Genomic DNA, 23,033 nt, shown 5'->3' with positions numbered 1-23,033 from the left:
TGGCAGTTAGGGAGAACTTCCTCCCTCCAGTTATCGTTGCATGTTTGGCTCACATCAGCCACAGGCAATGCACTCTGCCCATGTTCATAGAATCGTAGAATAGCAGAGTTGAAAAGGGGGCCTATGAGGGCATCTAGTCCATCCCACTTCTTAATGCAGGAATTTAGCTGGCAGTTAGGGAGAACTTCCTCCCTCCAGTTATCGTTGCATGTTTGGCTCATATCAGCCACAGGCAATGCACTCTGCCCATGTTCATAGAATCGTAGAATAGCAGAGTTGAAAAGGGGGCCTATGAGGGCATCTAGTCCATCCCACTTCTTAATGCAGGAATTTAGCTGGCAGTTTGGTAGAACTTCCTCCCTCCAGTTATCGTTGCATGTTTGGCTCACATCAGCCACAGGCAATGCACTCTGCCCATGTTCATAGAATCGTAGAATAGCAGAGTTGAAAAGGGGGCCTATGAGGGCATCTAGTCCATCCCACTTCTTAATGCAGGAATTTAGCTGGCAGTTAGGGAGAACTTCCTCCCTCCAGTTATCGTTGCATGTTTGGCTCATATCAGCCACAGGCAATGCACTCTGCCCATGTTCATAGAATCGTAGAATAGCAGAGTTGAAAAGGGGGCCTATGAGGGCATCTAGTCCATCCCACTTCTTAATGCAGGAATTTAGCTGGCAGTTAGGGAGAACTTCCTCCCTCCAGTTATCGTTGCATGTTTGGCTCACATCAGCCACAGGCAATGCACTCTGCCCATGTTCATAGAATCGTAGAATAGCAGAGTTGAAAAGGGGGCCTATGAGGGCATCTAGTCCATCCCACTTCTTAATGCAGGAATTTAGCTGGCAGTTAGGGAGAACTTCCTCCCTCCAGTTATCGTTGCATGTTTGGCTCACATCAGCCACAGGCAATGCACTCTGCTCATGTTCATAGAATCATAGAATAGCAGAGTTGAAAAGGGGGCCTATGAGGGCATCTAGTCCAACCCCCTTCTTAATGCAGGAATTTAGCTGGCAGTTAGGGAGAACTTCCTCCCTCCAGTTATCGTTGCATGTTTGGCTCACATCAGCCACAGGCAATGCACTCTGCCCATGTTCATAGAATCGTAGAATAGCAGAGTTGAAAAGGGGGCCTATGAGGGCATCTAGTCCAACCCCCTTCTTAATGCAGGAATTTAGCTGGCAGTTAGGGAGAACTTCCTCCCTCCAGTTATCGTTGCATGTTTGGCTCACATCAGCCACAGGCAATGCACTCTGCCCATGTTCATAGAATCGTAGAATAGCAGAGTTGAAAAGGGGGCCTATGAGGGCATCTAGTCCATCCCACTTCTTAATGCAGGAATCCACCTGGGATTCATCACAACATTTAAAGTCACAGGAGCCTTGCCTCTTTTGTGTCTGGTCAAGAGGGCAGGGCTCCTGCAGCTTTAAATGTTGTGATGAAGAGAGAATTTCACCAGGAGGTGCATGCATACAAATGACACCTGCTGAAATTCCCTTTTCTATGCAACTGTAAAAGAGGCAGGAGCCTTGTACTCCTTTGCATATGGTCACAAGGTGGGGCTGGTGACTCCGATGTCAGTGGGTCTATGAATCCGTGGTATATGCATAGGATTGTAGGATTTTATGTCTAACCTTGCATAGGATTGTAGGATTTATGTACCCACAGATTCATAGCCCCACCGACATTGGAGTCACCAGCCCCCTGCCCCTGTGACCATATGAAAAGGAGCACAGGGCTCCTGTATCTTTAACAGTTGCATAGAAAAGGGAATTTCAGCAGAGGGGAACCTGGTGAAGTTCCCTCTTCATCACACCAGTTAAAGGTGCAGGAGAAAAATATATTTTTTACTTAATTAACATTAAAGAATGCACAATGGTTGTGCATTCTTTAATGTTAATTAAGTAAAAAATATAAATTTTTTACAGTTATATTTATAAATATAAATTTCAGCAGATATCATTTGTATATATGGAGAACCTGGTGAAATTTCCTCTTCATCACAACAGTGAAAGCTGCAGGAGCCTTGCCCTCTTTTAAATGGAGTCACTCTAGTACAGCTCCTGCAGATTTCACTGCTGTGATGAAGAGGGAATTTCACCAGGTGCTGCATGAATACAAGTGACACCTGCTGAAATTCCCTTTTCTATGCAACTGTAAAAGATACAGGAGCCCTGTACTCCTTTGCATATGGTCACAAGGTGGGGCTGGTGACTCCGATGTCAGTGGCTCTATGAATCCGTAGGTATATGCATAGAATTGTAGGATTTTATGTCTAACCTTGCATAGGATTGTAGGATTTATGTACCCATGGATTCACTGACATCGGAGTCACCAGCCCCCTGCCCGTGACCATATGAAAAGGAGCACAGGGCTCCTGTATCTTTAACAGTTGCATAGAAAAGAGAATTTCAGCAGTTGTCATTTGTATATATGGAGAACCTGGTGAAATCCCCTCTTCATCACAACAGTGCAAGCTGCAGAAGCCGTGACCTCTTTTGTATCTGATTACTCTAGTATAGCTCTTGCAGCGTGCACTGTTCTGATGAAAAGGGAATTTCACCAGGTGTCATTTGTATATATGGAGAACCTGGTGAAATCTCCTTTTCATCACAACAGTGAAAGCTGCAGGAGCTATACTAAAGTAACCGCATTTAAAAGAGGGAAGGGCTCATTATCCTTTACAAAAAGCCATGAAATTCAATGAACAAAAAACCTACGGTTTATAAAACAATGTTAAGGCCCTACACTTTTCCACCAAGCACCAAAAAGCGGGGAAATTGGGAGTTAAGGCTCGCCAGCCTTAACGCCACATCCTCCCTAAGGAGGCAGAAAGTACCAGTGAAATTCTCATTCTGCCAAAGCAGATAAACCATGAGGACAGGATGGAGAATAGGATATGCAGAGGTGACTGTGGGGTTGTGGAAAACTGATGACGAACAACTTAGAGCCACCTACTTCTTTTTTTGTTTAGAGCAGCCCTTCCCCAACCTGGTGCCCTCCAAAGATGTTGGACTGCGACGACGGAGCAGGTAAGAAACCCCACCCCCTCCTGCCTGGCTCTGCTGCCAGGTAAGCCCCAACCCACTTACGTGTTCCATCGTCACTGGGCCTGGACTTGAACTGAGCACCCTGGTCCATCCAGAACCTCAATTCAAGCCTGGGCCTGGGGACGATGGAGCAGGTAAGCAACCCCCTCCTGCCTTGCCCCTTACCTAGACCCACTGCCACTGCTGTGCAAACTGCAGCAACGGCTCCAGGCAAGCCCCCACCCCAGCCCACCCCACTTACCTGCTCCGTTGTCGCTGGGCGCCGGCTTGAATCGAGTGCCCTGGTCCACCCGGAAGCAAGTCTGCACCTGCAGCCTTGCTTCTGGGTGGACTCAGGGGCTCAATTCAAGCATGGGTCAGGCCATGATGGAGAAGGCAAGTTGTGGGGTGCGACAGTTTGTGCAGTGGCAGCTCCAGGTAAGGGGCCAGGCAGAAGGGGGGTTGGCTGGAGCTGCTGCACTTAGTGCAGCGGTGGCAGCAGGTCCAGGTAAGGGGCCAGGTGTGTGTGTGGGGTTCTTACCTGCTCCGTCGTCACCTGGCCCAGGCTTGAATTGAGCCCCTGGGTCCACCCAGAAGCAAGGCTGCAAGTGTGGCCTTGCTTCTGGGTGCACCAGGGCACTCTGTTCAAGGCCGGGCCCAACGACGACAGAGCAGGTAAGCAGGGTGAGGTGGGGGGGGGGCTTGCCTGGAGGCGCCGCCCTACGTTCCCCATCCTGCTGTCCCAGCATTCCTGACCATGGGACATACTGACTTGCAATGATCAATCGTTGCAGTCCAACACCTTTGGAGGGCACCAGGTTGGGGAAGGGCTGCTCTAAACAAAAAAAGAAGTAGGTGGCTCTAAGTTGTTCGTCATCAGTTTTCCACAACCCCACAGTCACCTCTGCATATCCTATTCTCCATCCTGTCCTCATGGTTTATCTGCTTTGGCAGAATGAGAATTTCACTGGTACTTTCTGCCTCCTTAGGGAGGATGTGGCGTTAAGGCTGGCGAGCCTTAACTCCCAATTTCCCCGCTTTTTGGTGCTTGGTGGAAAAGTGTAGGGCCTTAACATTGTTTTATAAACCGTAGGTTTTTTGTTCATTGAATATGAACATTACTGGCTCAAATGTCACAGTATTTTCAGGCAGAGAGACCTAACGCAGCACAGGGCTGGTTTCTCAAGTTATCTATATTCAGTAAAGACCTACCACCGAATGGAGAACGCGTGTGGGTGTCCAAATTCCTCACGAGTGAGCTTTCCTGCCAAGTGGTAAGAGGGTTTTTTTAGTAGGGATGAGCCAGGGTGGTATGAGAGCCAGTGTGGTGTAGTGGCTAAAGTGTCAGACTGGGAGTCGGGAGATCCGGGTTCTAGTCCCCACTCGGCCATGGAAACCTACTGGGTGTCTTTGGGCCAGTCACAGACTCTCAGCCCAACCTACCTCACAGGGTTGTTGTTGTGAGGATAACATGGAGAGGAGGATTATGTACGCCACCTTGGGTTCCTTGGAGGAAAAAAGGCAGGATATAAATGCAATAATAAATAAAAATAAATAAAAAATATTCCGGTTTTGCATTCCCCTGCTTGCGATGTTTTTTTTTTAAAAAAAAATCTCAAGTTATTTTTCTCCTGAATATGAAATTTGTATATTTTGGTAAATTCTTATTTTAAAAAAATTACTGAAATGAAATTCTCACCCATCTGCACCAGCCAAATCCAAGAGTTACAGCTGTTTAACAGCTGTAGGTACATAGCTGTATAGGTACATAGATATAGGTAAATACCTGTATAGGCACATAGCTGTATAAAGACATAGTTATAGGCAAATAGCTACATAGGTACTTAGCTATAGGTACAGCTATTTAACAGCTATATGGAAGTCAAGTACATCATGGACTTCTCCATGCTGAAAATAGCTGTTTCTAGCATGGAGAGGACCACAACTTACTTGCCTGCCATATAGCCATTAAGGGCTCAGTCCTATCGGGATAGTCATAAGCCTCCAAACTCAGAGGCTCAGGGCCGGCACTACCATTAGGCCAACTAGGCAGCCGCCTAGGGCACAGACCTCAGAGGGGCGCAGTACTGACCTCTAAAGGTCACAGTTTTATACAAATTAGCTGTTTTAAGGGAAAACATAATAAGTTCAAGTTTTGTGCTTTTTATTTTTTCTACAAAACATCTGTTCTTAAAAATAGAGGTTGGCAATTTTTTGAGGGGGGTGCAAGTAGCTCACCTTGCTTAGGGCAAAAAATAGTCTGGCACTGGCCCTGCAGAGGCTAATCCAATGCAAAGTGGGTGGTTCACGAAGGGGATCTTCTCTACATTCTGCTTGCCCAATAGTTTTCTCGAGATGCTCGATTTTGAACGTCTAGCCGGGGAGCTTCAGAGCGGGAGGAGGTGGGTTGTGCAGTGCATAAGAAGATGTGTAAAGGAGCTTCCGTGGTCTCTTCCTCTCCCTGCAGGCGGGCACATCCACTTTTAGCCCTCTCTATGCTCTGTTCCTGGGCACGTTAAAGAAGCTGGCGCAAAGACAACTGCACTGGCCATGAGGTGATGGGGGAGGAGATGGGCCAAGCCATTTCTGGGAACTGAGGTCAGATTGCTGGCTCTGACCTCGGTTCCCTGAAACCAAAAAATCCTATGTCCATCTAGACAGTGTCCAGTGGCCCTAAATTTGCTCCCTAAAGTTAATTCCAGCATGGAGGTGATCATGACATACCTGCCTGCCAGACAGCTGTTAAAGTTAAGGAGCCTGCCAGAAAAAAAAAGTGGTGGCAACCCTAATTAAGCTCTATCATGGTTATACAGAAGGATTCCGCACCAGACTTTTAAGGTTCATCGGTGAATGGGGATTTGAACCCAGGACTCCCTATACTCTATCCATTGCATCCAATTGCCTCTCAGCCAGTGGCTCTAATTGCTATTTCTTATGTGCCCAATCTACAGCACATACTCACAAGAATTCACACTGCACCATTTCCTTCCATCCCAACTGTGCAGTCTTGTGTTTTCTGATTTTAATAGAGACCACATTTTCATCATATTTACAGAGGTCTCTTTCTGCCAGACTATCCAGATGTGTGCATGAAGCTGCAAATGAGTAATATTTTTTAAAGCAGAATGCCATATACCACCGTGCCTCTCTGATTGCGGAGAACATCTGCAGGAAAAAAATGAAATGCCAACTTTGAGTCACAGAAGCTGAAATTCAATTATTAGCATCATATTAAAAGTATTTTAATTGTATGTTATGTAACTTCTTAACGGCAGATGGAGAAACAAAAAACAAGATGAGGGTTGTTTGTCTCCGTGCTTAAATTAAACTATGGAAAACTGGAGAAGGAAATTAGGAGAGCAATAAAGTTTCAAGAGAAGATTTTCTGAAATGCCACTTAGTTCATGGCAACTTGGTTCCCACTTTTAGTCAACCTATTTGATTACAAGCAAGCTGAGCCAACTCCTCTGAAAATCCAAAGCAGAAGGATTTAGGATACTCACAGGGACCTTATCCTCCTTTCCATAGGGTCACCCTATTTAACACAGCTTTGTGAAAGTCCTGCTAGAGACTGCAAGATTGACTGTTGCAATCCCAGCTCTGGACGGAAGGATTTCATGGCTTTCAAACTGCTTCCGGCAATAACTCAGAGTCCTTCCCTCACACACTTCTGCAGCTACCCCTTTAAACCTATTTCCGGCTCAGTGAAGGAGGAAATACAAATGGTTTCCCCATAGCCACTTTCTGCCACCAAGCAGATGGCAACTGCTGGAAGCCCGCATCACGGAAGCCGGTCACTGAAACTTTATTGGAAGCTCCCACCAATGTGAATGAGCATCTTCAAACAAACTAATTAAAAGGGCGCTTTTCATTAGTTAGGACCATCTGTTAGGCCACAGACCTGGTGGAATTGTAACCCCGGTGGAGGTGACTGGAGGTGGAGTAAACACAACACAAGGCCACTGAAAACGATTGCGTTCAATGACAAATTAATGAGGTTTCTCAGTGACGCGAGCCTCAGTTATCTCTCTGCGTAAAGGGGGGAAAAGAAGAAGCTATCCCCCCCCTCAAACAAGACATTATTCGTTATGTAGGAAGAGGTTCTAAAGTTAATTTCTTTTGCCAAACAGTAGCTCCAAGGGCTTGCTGGGTTGGAGTGGCTTTATAAAAGCAATGTCACTAAAATTCATTCTTACCTGGCTCAGAATATGAATTTGTCCCACTCATAATGTTCCGTCATATTATGAACAGGGTAGAGTGCAGTTGACCTCAAAAATTCTTCAACGATTCAAAACGTCCATCCCTGCTCCCTGTCACTTAGTCTGCTTCCACAGAAGCATCCCAGAAGAGTAGAGACCTGGGGAAAATTGTTTTTCATAACACCTGCATCTACGTCAAGTACCTTGAAAGCTACGTGTCCCAGGATTCTTTGCCTGTGGGATGCTGCTGAGTATATTATCAAGAGCATGATGGGGTCTAAATCTGGAATTGGGCTTGGTGGGGTGGGGATTTTGCCCATCACTAGTTCACGCATGCATATTCTTCGACCAATGTAGTCAACTTGCACATGTGAATGGGTCATGTGTACCACAGACAGAACTTTCACCTCATACACAATGTTGTCTTTTTCAAATGAATCCCATCAAACATTCATCTGTGAGTCATACAATGTAGGAAATGTGTTGTTTTATGTCCACCCTGCTTTTTCTCTGTGGAATTCAGTGCTTAGGATTCCCAACACTCTCTTGTCCACTCATGGACCAGTAATAGGCCTACTTAGCTTCACCAAAGTTGCTGCATCATATATATCATTGTTGTACAGAATTTGAGAAAGGTCCAAGTACTTCTTTAGAAAAATCAGGAAACATTGAATCCTTTTTCTGAGCCAATCCAAAAGACTTGGGGAGATGACCCTCCCCCATGTATGCAGGGCACTGGTTTAGCACCTCCAACTGAGTCTGGAAGCCCATTTAGATAATCAAGAATTGGAGTCATGTGACTATTCAATCCAATACACTGTACTGTTTTGCTTGTTCCATTACCCTTCACGAGGCAACCATGTCCAACTCCTTCACAATGAGGGCCAGCAGAGCACACCAAAATAAGACAATATGTTGCTCTTTACACTATTTTGTGACCCTCACACAATTACCTTTTTTCCCCTCATTCTGTCGCTCTTCTCTTAGCAGCCATGTGCCTGCCTGCATTACTTCTTTGCTAGCCAGGAGAGCAGCCAAATAACGACCTTCCCAGCCAATATCACTTACTGAGGCATGAAGAGCCAACCATCAGCTGTGAATGCATGGCAGAGCAGCAGCTGACATCCGTCTCTAGGAAAATTAGATTTGAGTGCAAGAGGATCCTTGCCATTGGCTTTCATTCATTGCTTTGGAATAACCGAGTCCAGATTGCTATTGTCAACGAAGCAAGGATCAGTACCAGCTGAGGAGCTGGCTTGAATTTCCTATTAACAAGGTCTCCTCCGTTTGTGTGCCAGGAGTTAAAGAGGGAAAGACTGAAAGCTCAGCCAAACCAAAGACACACTTGCCACCTACCATTACCTAGGCTGATTGCAAGTAGAGTTAGCTGTTGCTCCTAGAGCTAGCCGTAACGGATTTAACTGATTGGAACTTTACAATAAATCAGGGAAATCTGGTGACTGGAACACTCATAGGAGAAAGCAGACAACCAGTTAAATGTGGTGGAAGTGGCATGAACATAAATTCACTGTTTGGAAAAGAATGGCACAAAATGTAGCACATGATGTGTGTCCAAATGATTTTTGCATTGCGCTTCCCCCCAAGTTAATCCTAGAACTAACTTTTCAGGTCCAAGATCACCCATGTCCTTGTTCGGTGGCCCTGATCAATGTCACCGGTTTTAGGTCTCAGTTCCCCATTTGTCAAATCAAATGGGAATATTCAAGACATAGGAGAAGGAGAAGAAGGAGAAATCTATTACTGAATGTATTCCACACACTCTTCACAGGTCCATGCAGCATGTAAGACCTTCTCCCCAATGGTGCAATCTGCCTAGCTTGAGTATACATGTGAGAACATGAACCACATACAAACTTTGCACCTGATTGTTGCTCTCTGGTCCAACTGATTAATGATGAGGACAATCAAAGCTGATGAATGAAGAAGACTTACTCTTCCCTAGCCACCGGAAATATATGTCCTGGCATTTCCTGCTGCTGCTCAGTTCTTGTTGAACACAGGTAATAAAGGTCATGACCACCTTGCTGATGGGTGTGTTCTCTAAACCCTCCATAACACTGGTCATGAAAAGGAAAGGAACCTCTCGTGCAAGCACCGAGTCATTGCTAACTCTTGGAGGGATGCCAGCTTTTGCTGACATTTTCTTGGCAGGCCTTATAGCGGGGTGGTTTGCGTTGCCTTCCCCGGCCATTATTACCTCTCCCCCAGCTAACTGGGTACTCATTTTACCGACCTCGGGAGGATGGAAGGCTGAGTCGACCCGAGCCGGCCGCCTGAAACCAGCTTCCGCTGGGATCGAACTCAGGCCGTGGGGAGAGTTTCAGCTGCCGAAACTGGTCATGAGTCAGAGCCAAATCACAATCCTGGAAGGAAATTCATAATAGAAGAGGACCGATGAACGGCTGACTACATGACTACCACATTTCAACTTGGGTGGTACACTAACAATTTTACACTAAGATTTAGCTCTAATTTCATTCGCCTTCCCTTCCTTTTGAGGAAGAGGTACACAACAACATTTTCAATCCACTAACAATCAGCATGTGGTGTGTGTATATTTATAGATATTTTTTTAACATCACTGCTACTGATGAGGGTAGAAGCCAAAATGTTTAGCTCTAAATATATTTTGAAATTATTCTGTTGTTAGTTTATCTATCCACGTACACACACACAGAGAGAGAGAGAGAGAGAGAGCTAGCTTCATCCCACGTACCTGTTCCTTCAGATTATCCCCTACAGCACTAAGCTGTCAATGTTCTTGTTGCTGATACCGGGCGGCAGCAATCTTTTGCATACCAGGAAGTAGGTTTAAGGGGGGGAATGTAAAAAAATCATTAAAAAATCAACGGATGACCCAATCTGATTCAAATTTGGTATGCTTAAAGCTCTCCTTAATATCTATTACTGTGCCAATTTTGATGTCTTTATCTTTAAAGTTTACGCAGATGTAAGCATTTGTTTAATTTTTCTTTAAAATCTTGTTCCTGCGCCCCAGTGGCCACTCAGAAGATACGCTCGGAATCTGGTAGTTAAATATTGCACTTCTTTTGGCTTTATAGCACAATTAAAGCAGGATGCCTGGGAGTACTTCACAGGCAAAGCAGATTATAAGGTGGAAAACTTCTGAGTCCTTTGCATGCAATTCACAGTGATTGCACAGTATAACCCTGGTATAATAAAGCTCAGAGAGAGACAGAGAGATATTTTGGAGGAGATGTATATAAATGTTCTGTACTTTGGACTGTATGTTTACCAAATTTCAACTTTGTAAGTCATGTGAAAGTACCCTAAAATGTTGATGAGTGAATGAGGTTGCAATCCTATGCACTTACTTGGGAGTAAGCCCCACTGAACTTAATGGAGCCTACTTTTTGTGTAGATATGTATACATTTGCACTGGGAGTCAAACAGCGAGGGTCATGTGTTTGTATAGATATAATTTTGTGAATATTCTGTCATAAACTTTCCCTTCAAAGCCTATTCAGAAGATGCAGCCAAGACATTAATTCATCTATACTGTGCTGAATTTTAGAAGGAAAGCCAGCTTTAAACAAAAAACAACAACCATGAAATGTAAAATGCCATTTACAATAAATAACTTATAAGCAGAAAGAAGTCACATAAACCCTTCATTTCAGACCAGTGCTGCCGTCTGGCATTCAGATGGGGTCATGGAGGGTGGGGTGATTCATGTTCAAGCTGATACATGCTAGCAGGCAGTAGGGGTAGGGGCTAAAAAATGACCAGCAGTGAAAGATACTCACAACAAAATAATCTTAAACATGCATTTACAGCTCACGTACAGTTGCTTTATTATACACAAGCCTGCAGAAGATTGGTATTCGTCGACTGGAAATCTGTGATTAGCTTTACTTCAAACGTGCCCATAGTCAGAGGGTCTGGGAGTTCACACAAAATTAGGGAGGCAGGGGGGAAACTCCACAGAGCTGTAAACTCCCCGAAGAGCATTTTGCCCTCGCTCCAGGTGATGTTCCTGGGTAAAACAGAACAACCAATCTTTTCCTCCTCCACTTGTTAGAAGATAAAAAGAGGGTTATAAAATCTCCCATTTCTTGATTGCATGTGGTCATAAATGCCAGCTTGTTTTTAATTAAAAGGACAGGATGTCAGTGCTTTTAACAAGGTTTTCGGAAGGGTTGCTTAGACGAGGCCGGGACTCCGTCGGGCCTTTGATCGTCGGGCGTTCAGCTGAGCGCACACCGAGTACGAAATGGGCTCTGCTCCAAAGTTCTGGTCTGCCATTTTTATTCGTTCATTCAGAGAACATGACCATTGGCTAAAAAGAAAGGGGAGAAGAGAGAGCAGATCTAGTCAGATGTATACCTCAAGGGGGGGAATCGGTGTTAGAAAATATAGTCGCTCAGAATCTATTTCTCTGTTCCTCATTTGTAGGATCCAGTACAGGACGCTTGCATTCTGAGGACCCTGCTCTTTGCTCCAAATTAGAGGTGGGCAACTGCAGGGCAACTAGGAGGTATTTTTGGGCCCCAGGACACACACACCCCCGATGCGCCACATTCCATGGTGCACCATGCACTCTATAGGGTGCGAAGTGTGTGGGGGGGGGAAGGAATCAGTGCTTTGCCACGGAAATTCAGTGGCAAACCAAAATGAGAACAATGATGAACCACAATTGAGAACAAGCTCAGTTTGACCCTTTTAGCAGTCCATAGTTCTAAAAACTAGGGCTGTGCACGGACACCCCCCCCCGATCCGCTTCAGATCCTGATCCGCAACTTCTGGATCGGGTCTACTCCGCTCTGCACCGATCCGCCAGTGGTCCGCTTTGCTTTGCTGCGGAGCTTCGGATCCGAATCGGAGCTCTGCAGCGGCGGTGGTGGTGGTGGCAGGTAAGGCCCCCCTCCCTCCTCCCCCCTTACCTGCATCCATCTGCGGTCTGGCGGCAGCTTCAACTGAGCCCAAGGACTCAAACAGGAAGACCAGGCCGCAGCTGCAGATTGGTCTTCCGCTTTGAGTCCTCAAGTTCAGTTGAAGCCGCTGCCGGACCACAGAAAGACGCAGTTAAGACTCTTCGCCTCTGCCCCCTTACCTGGCTCTGCCGCTATTGCCACAGGGGCACTGGCAGCGGCAGGGCCAGGTAAACCCCCCTTCGCACACACCACTTACCTGGTCCATTGCAGCCCGTCGCCAGCTTCCCTAGAGCCTGCAGCTCAACCTGGAACTGTAGGCCTCGCTTGGGGCCTACACTTCCGGGTTGAGCCACGGGTTCTAGTGAAGCTGGCAACAGGCCACAACGGACCAGGTAAGACCCCCCTCTCCCCTGCCCCTTTACCTGGCTCTGCCGCCGTCGCTGCAGAGGCAGCAGCAGTGCCAGGTTTTACCTTTTTTTCGGAGCTCCGGATCGAGGCAAAGGATCTACCTTCATCTCGATCTGCTGCCCCCCCAATCCTCTTCACCTCCGCCTTAAGGGGAGGCGAAGCACCCTGATCCGCTCCTGCTTCTCCGATCTGAAGAGAAGCAGAGCAGAGCCCTACTAAAAACAGCGATTTCATCACCAAATTGTGGGGGCAGGGGTGGGACTGCATGTGGCTGCACATGGCTCCTGCAAAGCAAAATACAAGGGGAATCATTTATTAGCCCAACTAATGCATTATTATTATTATTATTATTATTATTATTATTATTATTATTATTAATGCATTTATATCCCGCCCTTTTTTCCTCCAAGGAACCGAAGGCGGCATAATAACCCTGTTCCTCCTTTCCATTTTATCCTCACAACAACAACTCTGTGAGGTAGGTTGGGCCCAAACTAGCCACTGTTTTTCTGGTTCCTTTGTTTTTAAATTGAACAATTTTAATTTGCTTTTTAAATTTTCTTTCTTTTACTGTTTATACCTATGTTCATCGCTCTGGAATCTGTGTTAGATAATTGAGCGGTTAATAATAATAATAATAATAATAATAATAATAATAATAATAATAATGCAAAATATTACTTAACCCTATCAACAGTTAGCCTATTTCTTTTTTTAAAGGTGATTTGGATGCCTACAAATACTCTGATCCAAATGGCACATGATCCATTTTTGTTTGATAACTAAGGCTGCACCAGATATTCACCAGTGATTTTGGTGGGGTGGAGATGTTTCCTGAAGAACACATTGGTTGAGTGAATCCTATCTATCACCATTTGCTTCTAGTGTCTATTGCTTTTTCTTCATTCCTAGGTGATCCTTCCCAACCAATCAGGGATCACTAAGACCAGCTCCATTCATTATGATTGCTACAAGAAACACTGGTGTTACCCCAGTGTTTCCCATACACTGTAATACATAACCTAAGGGTGTCATGCACAAATGTATGCACATAAACTTGTATGTACGCACCTGGAAAAGCAAATTGTGTCAGGGTTACAATCATGTGTACATAGGTGATAAAGATGCACATGTAACTGTGGTATCAGCATGTTGTGTGTTTGCTATGAGTAATGAACGCAAGAAGAGCCCTGCTGGATCAGACCAAGGGTTCATCTAGTTCAGCACTCTGTTCACACAGTGGCCAACCAGCCATCAGCAAGGGATGAACAAGCAGGACATGGTGCAACAGCACCCTCCCACCCATGTTCCCCAGCAACTTGTGCACACAGGTTTACTGCCTCAAATACTGGAGATAGCACACAACCTAGGGTGACCATATGAAAAGGAGAACAGGGCTCCTGTATCTTTAACAGTTGTATTGAAAAGGGAATTTCAGCAGGTGTCATTTGTATATATGGAGAACCTGGTGAAATTTCCTCTTCATCACAACAGTTAAAGCTGCAGGTGCCCTGCCCTCTTCTAAATCTGGTCACTCTAGTATAGCTTCTGCAGCTTTAACTGTTGTGAGGAAGAGGGAATTTCACCAAGTTCTCCATATATACAAATGCCACCTGCTGAAATTCCCTTTTCTATGCAACTATTAAAGATACAGGAGCCCTGTCCTCCTTTTCTTATGGTCACCCTAACACAACCATCAGGGCTAGTAGCCATTGATAGCCTTTGCCTCCAGGAATTTATCCAACCCCCTTTTAAAGCCATCCAAATTGGTGGCCATCACTACATCTTGTGGTAGTGTGTTCCATAATTTAACTATATGCTGTGTGAAGAAGTCCTTCCTTTTATTTGTCCTGAATCTCCCACCAATCAGCATCATGGGATGACCCCGGGGTTCTAGTGTTTTGAGAGAGGGAGAAAAATGTTGGTGTCATATTGGTGTTTCTCTTAGCAATCACAATATGTGAAGCAACCCCTAGTGAATAGGATGTTACAATGGTATGTCTGATGTGATGAAATCATTAAATGCCAATAAATAAAATCTTGTGGGTTGATACAACCAAGCAGCACGGTTATATGATGATGTTATTATGGCCTCATAATAAAGACCCTTATGCCCTTTTAAAAATGCCCTCATTTGCCCTCAACTGACAGTAAGAGCAAATGAAGGCATTTTAAATGAATAACATCTTTGCAAGGAGTTCCCATAAGCTTTTTCTGGAAAAGTGGCAAGTAGCTTTCATTTAGTTCTTTGGATAGCCATTTCTTCCTTGTTTTGAACAAGTCCAATATTTTTAAAAGCAACTTATGGCTAAAATTACATTAAGCTAAAAAAAGAAAAGAATGATTAATGAATTCTTACTGTAGGTTTCAGCTCTGGAAGAAGAAAAACACTTTCTGCCCTTCCTCTCTGTTTAGGTCAGGTGTTTAGTTATTATTTAAATGCAGTTACTTAATCTAATTGTAAAACACTCTTTCCCAAGAGAAGCAGGGCTGGGGGGGGCAGGGGGGGATAAAAGTGGGCATATTTGCTGATCTTTCAAAGTCTTTGATCACCAGCTAAAGGATGTTGGGGCCATTTCGCTCACTTTCAGAATAAATTGCGAAGGTTTATAGAGAGAAACCAAACAGGCCGCAGCTCTTGGGTTGCTGCTGACCCTTTAATTAGAGCAGCAGGGTGGAAGTAAATAAACCCTGGCTTCTTCTTTTATGACCTTCGATTTCTGACGGGGACAAGCTATACCAGAGAAACCTTTTAATAACCACGTTCCTTGCCGGTAGAGGGAAAAGTGTTTGATCTTTCCTCCACAGGATGGTAGTTTGAGGCCAGGTGCTGCTGACATAGCAAAATAATCCACTGGAGTGAAGAAGAAAAAAGCAACAAGAAAAACTCATGATGTTGGACAACATCTCTCTGTGTCTCTGTCTCTCTGTCTATCTATCTATCTCTGGGCTTAGTTACAAAGCACTTTGGAGCAACTGTGTCCTTTAATGAGTATAGATCATTGTTATGTAACTGCTGCACTTTAGCATCACTTACCCAGTGCTTTCATTGGGGATGGTGTTCCATAGGATCAAGAAGGGGATTGGCGACCCTATTCTCAAGAAGAACAGCAAAAGGACAATGAAGGAAAAGCGGTGAAGAAACCCTGCCTGTGACCTTTGTTCCTCCAAATCAACCACCTTCAGCTGCCCAAAGGCCTTTTACTCCCTTAACTGCCTTTGCCCCCTATGCCTTTCCAGGACACCTACCTGGTACCAGTATGTGGCACATACCCAAAGAAGAGCAACCACAATGTCCTATGGGGAGTAGTTAAAAGAATTGGGTATGTTTTTCCTAAATAAGAGATTAGGAGGAGACATGATAGCATCCTTCAAATCGCTGAAAGGCTGACACTCCGAAGATGATTTTTCACGGCTGCTCCAGAGGACCGGATTGGAACCAATGGATGGAAATTGCAAGGGAACAGATTGCAAGTAAACGTTATGGAAAAACTTCCTAACAGTAAGCTGTTTGGCAGTGGGACTGACTGACTTGGGAAGTGATGGGTTCTCTTTTCCTTCAGGTGTTTGGATGGCCATCTGTTAGGGATGTTATAACGACAGATTCCTACACTAAGTAGGTCTGGTTAGATGGTCACCAAGGTCTCTTCCGTGGTCTCTTCCAAGTCTAAATTCTATTAACCTATTAATGGCCCCTTTCTCTTCATTCACACCCCTCATCAAAACTCACTCCTTCTATAAAGGCTTGGCTTTGACTCCTATGTCTTCATCCACAAAAGGGATTTTAAATGTGAAGGGCCAGATTACAGGTAAGCTTGTAGAACTACAAGCTGCTCATTTGCTACCAGGCCAGGTTTAAAGTTCCAGTACTAGCGTACAAAGCCCCAAACAACTTGGGACCAGGATACCTGAGAGAGTGCCATCTCTCTTACCAACCTGCCCCATCACTGAGGTCATCTGAGACTATGCTCCTAGTGGTTCCACATGGACCTACGAGGAGAAAAGCCTTCAGTGTGGTGGCCCCCTTGCTACGGAATTCGCTGCATTTGAGGCGCCTGTGTTGTATTGCTTCCAGTCCTTGAAAATGTTGTTGTTCCAGGAAGCCTTCTCAGATTGACCAGCCATGGTTTTATCTCTTTTAAAAATGTAATTTTTAGTGATGTTTTTTATTCTGTTTTATTCTATTTATTCACCACTTCAAAATCTTCGGGTAGGGAGCAGTATATAAATAAAATATTGCAAATAAATAAATAAAATATGTTTTAAACATCAAAACAACAGCAAAAGGGGTGGCTGCTAGGCAGCTTAATATAAAATGCTTTATTGGGAACCTTCTTTTTCTGTTTCCCTAACGCATGACACCTAGTAGCCATGTGAAAACTGCAATTATAACTTTTCAGGAATTACGGCAGCACATCGATGTAGATGTAAAATTCCTAGATGCCTTTCTTTTATAAACTTCTACTAAACTGGTTATTAGGGGTGCTCTATATTGTTTTAACAGGCTGCTTACAGGCTATACACTGTGATAGCCTGCTCAAATTTTCCAGGAGCTCTGTAAAAATAGCTACAGGCATGTTTCCTTCCACAGCAGCAGCAACTTTTCTTCTTACATTTGCAGGAGCTGTAGTGGGCTCTCCTTCTGGTTCTTTTTAAAAGTACTGTATGTTGGCATTATTTGGCTTACAGCCTTTCTGGAATTCAGTCTTCCAGGGCACTCAGCGTCTCTGTGTTCTCTATGCAGAAAACGTCCCTTGGCAAGCTAAATGGCTACTTCGATCAAATCTGGCTGCCCCTCTTCTGAATGGCTGATAGGATGTTTCTAGGCGTAAAGCTATTCCTATTGGCCTGTTAGGGATGGGGATGTGAGCCAATGCAGATGGTTTTTTTATGTCATAATTGTATGTTAGGGCCCTAAAACCTCTACCTATTGGTCTATTGTGATGGGGCAAATTCCTAAAGGGGTCACATGATCCCACTGGGCCAATCTGGAGAGGGGTCATTTTTGTCCCCACATACATTAGGGCCCTAAAGCTTCTCCCTATTGACCCACAGAAGCATGAACGAGTTCCTAGAGGGATCACCTGATCCCCCTGGATTAATCCAGAGAGAGGTTGGAAATAGACGCTGTGCAGGTCAGGTCGTGGTGGCATGGTGAGCTCATAGAGGGGTCACGAGACCCAGTCAGGTGACCCTGAGAGTCGCATGACCTTGTCAGCTCATCATTCCATCCAGAGGCGAGATGTTCAGATGGGAGGGGCGACTTCCGGCTAGGGCGGGACTTAGGGTTTCCAAAGAGGAGACCAGAAACCTCTTACCTTTTCAAAAGGGGCATGACTTAGAGTTTGATGAGGTACCCATTTTTACTACTACTTTCATTTTCCATTATGCCTGACCTTTGCAAGCAGGAGCAGAAGAGAAGTCTGTGTTTAGAAGACAGCAGAGGAATATAGCTCATAAATTCAAAGAATCCGGCGGAATCCTTGACAAAGTTAAAATCCTGCTTCATGGAATGGTTGGGGAGGGGCGCAAAGCTTTCAAAGCCCATGTCTGTACCAGCCGTTTATTCCTAAATAATATCACCATCATCCCTTCCGGGCCACATGATGTGCACCTACTCCTGCGGTGATCTCAGGTCAACCCCTCAGTTATTCAGGAATATCACTGACTGCTTTTGTCATGTTTTTTCCAGCTCTCTTGCTAAGATCCCAAAGTCTGCTGCTTGTTCTCTTCACAAAGCTGTTGCTGTTCAGAGCGAGCTCCTGGCTCAGGGAACAGCCAACCTGCAGTGAGGGGCATGTCCTGCAGTTTCGGAGGTGTGCATCAGTGGACATCTGCCATTTTAGCACATTTTTTTATTGGTTATCGGCGTGTTTTGTGCATTTTTTTTAACATAAATATATTGATGTGCAATAAGGCAAAAACCCTTATTCATGGTTCAAGCCATGATTTAAGGTGTCTTCTGAACATGGCCTGGCTTTCTGGCTTAACCACCATGGTTAAAGCCATGGTTTAAGGTATCTTCTGAACAGGCCCAATGTAATATTGGGCTTTCATCATCCCCAGCCATCATCACTAATGGCCTGCTGCCTGAGGATCATGGGAGTTGTGGCCCATAGGCAACCTGGATAAATCTACTGTAAATCTCCCTTCCTCTTTTCCTTTCAGTAGGCTCTATATAGCTCAAGGCAGTTCCATAGAATGTATTAATTCTAAATTTACATTACAAACATAATGTCTCTAAATATTTCTACTCATCTCTGAGGCTGGCACCCTTTGGGAAATTCCTCAGAACAGAGGACTTTTTAAAAAGATGTCGTGTTTAGATTCAGTATGCACTTAGTAAAAATTTGGAAGTCCTTTTTTTTACTTATAGCTCCAGGAGGTTTCGCTGCCTTGCCAATTAAGATTCAGTAATACTTTTGCTAGTAAAAACGGGACCTCATAAGGAGAGGACTGCTTTGGTTTAATATGCACGTAGTAATTACCTATTTTGGGGGGTGACATTTAATAGACTGAAGTTCATTGCTGAGCGTTTCATCCTTTTGTAAGTTGCTGCTGGGAAAGGACGTGCACTTAACATTTGGGGATCTGACAAAAGAAGAGAAAATTATACCTCTTGGCTATACCCTTTTGATCTTGTCTGTTTTACCAAGGTGAAAAATAAGGTGTGTGTCATACCAAAGATTCGTAGCACATTTGGGATTGTTGTCTCATTGGTTTGACTGATCCTTTGTGTTCTGAATTGTTGAGCAAGATCATCACCATTCCTGAAGTTCAAAGTTATTCTTGTTTTCATGTTTTTCTTTCTCTATTTTTAGATGATGATGATGATGACGATGGTGCTAATGATAATGATGATTAATTTATAAAGCACTTTCAGCATTCAAAGTATCTCACCTACGACAGCCCACCCTGGACTACTAAAATATCTGAAATAACAGAAGTTTCATCATCAATGGAGGAAAAACAAAAAGCCAAATGGAATTACTTACAGCAGGACCCCATGTTAGACTTGTCAAGATTCCACTTCACATTTTGAAATCTATTTATTTATTGGTATGACTGCGCCTATCTCCTGCAGCTGCATGCAACTTCACACACACACCCTTGAAATTAAACAGAGAATACACCTTTAAAATATCCTCAGAGGGAAGAAGAAATGCCCCAAATACTTTGCTTCATGTGCTAAAGTCTCCAACCCTCTGTCCTCTTTGGAAACGTAGAGGCCACTTTGAAGGCTTGAGTGAAACCACTCGGATGTCTGCTGTTCCATTTTGTTTAGGACTTGGTTGCTTGAAAGACCACCTCCACCCATGTACAGCACCCATTCTTCAACACCAGCTGCTCCCCCTCTCCTCAGAAGCATGTTTGGTGGCAATGGGTGTCATTCAAGAGGGCTCTGTCAGTGGCTGTGCCCCATATGTGGAACTGTATGCCCCAAGATTTTATTTATTTATTTTATTATTTATTTATTTCATATATATACCACCTTTTTCCCTCCAAGGAACCCAAGGCGGCGTACATAATCCTCCTCCTCCTCTCCATTTTGTCCTCACAACAACAACCCTGTGAGGTGGGTTGAGCTCAGAGTCTGTGACTGGCCCAAAGTCACCCAGTGGGCTTCCATGGCCGAATGGGGATTAGAACCCGGATCTCCCGACTCCCAATCCAACACCTTAGCCACTACACCACACTTCCTCTTTATATGTGTTCTGCCTGCAAACGAAGACATTGATTTGAGTCTGTGGCTGCTTAATGTTCTTTATTAGTTTTTGTTGTTTGCTGCTGCATTTAGCTTGTTCTAAATGTGCTTTAATGTTTGGTTATTGTTTTTATGCTTTTCATATTTTGAAATCCACTTTGAGCGACTCCTTTTACTTTTCTTTTTTGGAGGGGAAAAGCAAGGTATAAATCACATATATAAGTAATAATAAATACATGGAGCTTTGGGGAAGAGTTTCTGGGAGGCACTAATATTACATTTCTGAGTGAGTATTGTGATATCTTGCATATCAGTTTGGATTGCTGATTATCCTGAATTTGAATTCCTCAGAGTTCCTGTGGCACACAGAAGAGTCTTCTTCCACTTTCCATTGCCAAAGATTGTCAGATGAACATTCTTCCTATCCACTGTGTGAGGGAGATAATCTATCAGGTTTGCAGAAACCGATGCTAGCCGATGAACGTGCTGGTAACTGCTGCCAGTGGAGAAGGTTCTGCAGCTCTTGACATCTGCAGAGACAGAACTGTTCTTGCCACAGCCTGTGCAATCTGTGGAAGAAGTGGAAATAAGTGAAATGAGAGTCGTACAACATCTCTCATGAGCAAACGTTGATATATAAATAAGTAACAATGTGCAGGAAAGGATTTGACTGATTATTTTTATCAGACCATGAAATGAAGTCCTAATCAGTGCTCCACAATTCTTCCCACCAATATCTGAAGGAACTTGGGATGTTCAGCCTGAGGGGAAACATGTTAGCAGTGTTCAGGTACATAAAAGGGTGCCATAGGGAAAATGGTCAAGAATGGCCACGGAAATTAGGACCCAAAATAATGGCTATAAGTTTCAGCTACCTAAATTTTGATTAAATACTAGGATAAACTTCATGATAGTAAGATCAGTACAACAGTGCAACAGTCTACCTACAGAGATTATGTGTTCTCAGTCTGTGGAGGTTTGTAAGAAGAGGCTGGACAGCCATGTCTCTTGGACGGTTTAATTGGTCTTCCTAGATTATCCTTATGGTCCCTTCCAACTCAACAATTCTATGTTTCTATCTCACAACAGCCTTGACCCAACTGGTCACAAGCCAGATGTGTTGGACTACAAGTCCCATCATCCCCATCACTCCCTCTATTTGTCAATATTCCATGCCTTACCCTTCACTCTTAGAAGATAAAACGCTCATCAATTTTTTTTTGTTTTTTGTTTTATACAAAACCATTTCCATCAATAACTGAAGAGGAGGAGGAAGAAGAATGGAATCAGTTGCCTGGTGAGGTTGTGGGCTCTCCCACACTAGAGGCCTTCAAGAGGCAGCTGGACAACCATCTGTCAGGGATGCTTTAGGGTGGATTCCTGCATTGAGCAGGGGGTTGGACTCGATGGCCTTGTAGGCCCCTTCCAACTCTGCTATTCTATGATACTATGATTCTAAGAAGGAGACAAGGAAAGAGGTGAGAGGTAAGTAGCAGGCAACAGCCAGATTTAAAGTATATCTCTTAGGCTGCAATCCTATGCTCAATAACTGAGAGTAAGTCCCATTAATTGTAACATGTCTTACTTCTGAGTAAACATGCATAGAATTGGATGATTAGGTAATCAAAGAAGCCATAAGACTTTGAAGAGAGATTCTTCTTTAGGGTGAAAAATGCTGTACCCCCATGTTTCGCTTGCCTGACCATGTGGGGGCGGTATTCCAGGTGAAGAGGGGACAGAAAAGGATGCGCTATTACCAGGCGATGTTAGCCTTCAGATCCCTCCTCCCAGCCTCTTTGAAGCGCGGCTCCCTCCCTCCCTCTATGCAGTGTGGGGGCTTAACTGGTCACTCTATTGAGAGCCAAGCAGGATTTTTTGGCATACAGTCCAATTCTTTTGCTGTGCATATTTTTGCCTGCTTCACACTGTAAGTGGGGTGGGAGCATCTTGGGTTGATTTGGTAGGTTTTCTTCTGGTTCAATCGGTCACATTCCCCTAGATAGGCTGGTTTGGGCAGGCCATGTTTGTCTGGAGAGGGATCCCTCTGAGGCATCATTGGTGGTGACAGGTGATGCCTGATGGCCTCCCACTGAGGGTTTTGTGGCCCCAGTGGGAGGATAAGGATTACCTGTGTGGGCCATCTTCTCTTGCACACCCAATGCTTCTTGATCCAGGGGGATGTGACAGGGGATGTCCCCCATTTACCCAAATGGGGAAATCCTAGTGGGGAGCAATGACAATTCTATAATTGACATCCAGAAGGCAAAGAATGGTTCACCTGATTACACTGAACAGCTTGTGCCGGCATAGTGGAGTAGGTGCCCAGCGATCCCCTTTTGCAGATCAGATTTAATAAACGTAGCCCGATTTGTAGCCTTGAAAAGGCTGAAATGTTGTCACACAGAGGAGGGCCAGGATCTCTTCTCAATCATCCCAGAATGCAGGACACAGAATAATGGGCTCAAGTTACAGGAAGCCAGATTCCGGCTGGACATCAGGAAAAACACCCTGATGGTTAGAGCAGTACAACAATGGAACCAATGACCTAGGGAGGTTGTGAGCTCTCCCACACTAGAGGCCTTCAAGAGGCAGCTGGACAGCTATCTGTCAGGGATGCTTTAAAGTGGATTCCTGCACTGAGCAGGGGGTTGGACTTGATGGCCTTCTAGGCCCCTTCCAACTCTACTGTTGTATGATTCTATGATTTTCAATCCATACAGATGTGCCATCTCTTTGTCGTCTTTGTCTTAGCTCCTTCACTCGCAAACAGAAATTTTAA

The sequence above is a fragment of the Elgaria multicarinata genome, chromosome 2, assembly GCF_023053635.1.
Source record: "Elgaria multicarinata webbii isolate HBS135686 ecotype San Diego chromosome 2, rElgMul1.1.pri, whole genome shotgun sequence".
NCBI lineage: Eukaryota > Metazoa > Chordata > Lepidosauria > Squamata > Anguidae > Elgaria > Elgaria multicarinata.
This window is presented reverse-complemented; position numbering follows the sequence as displayed.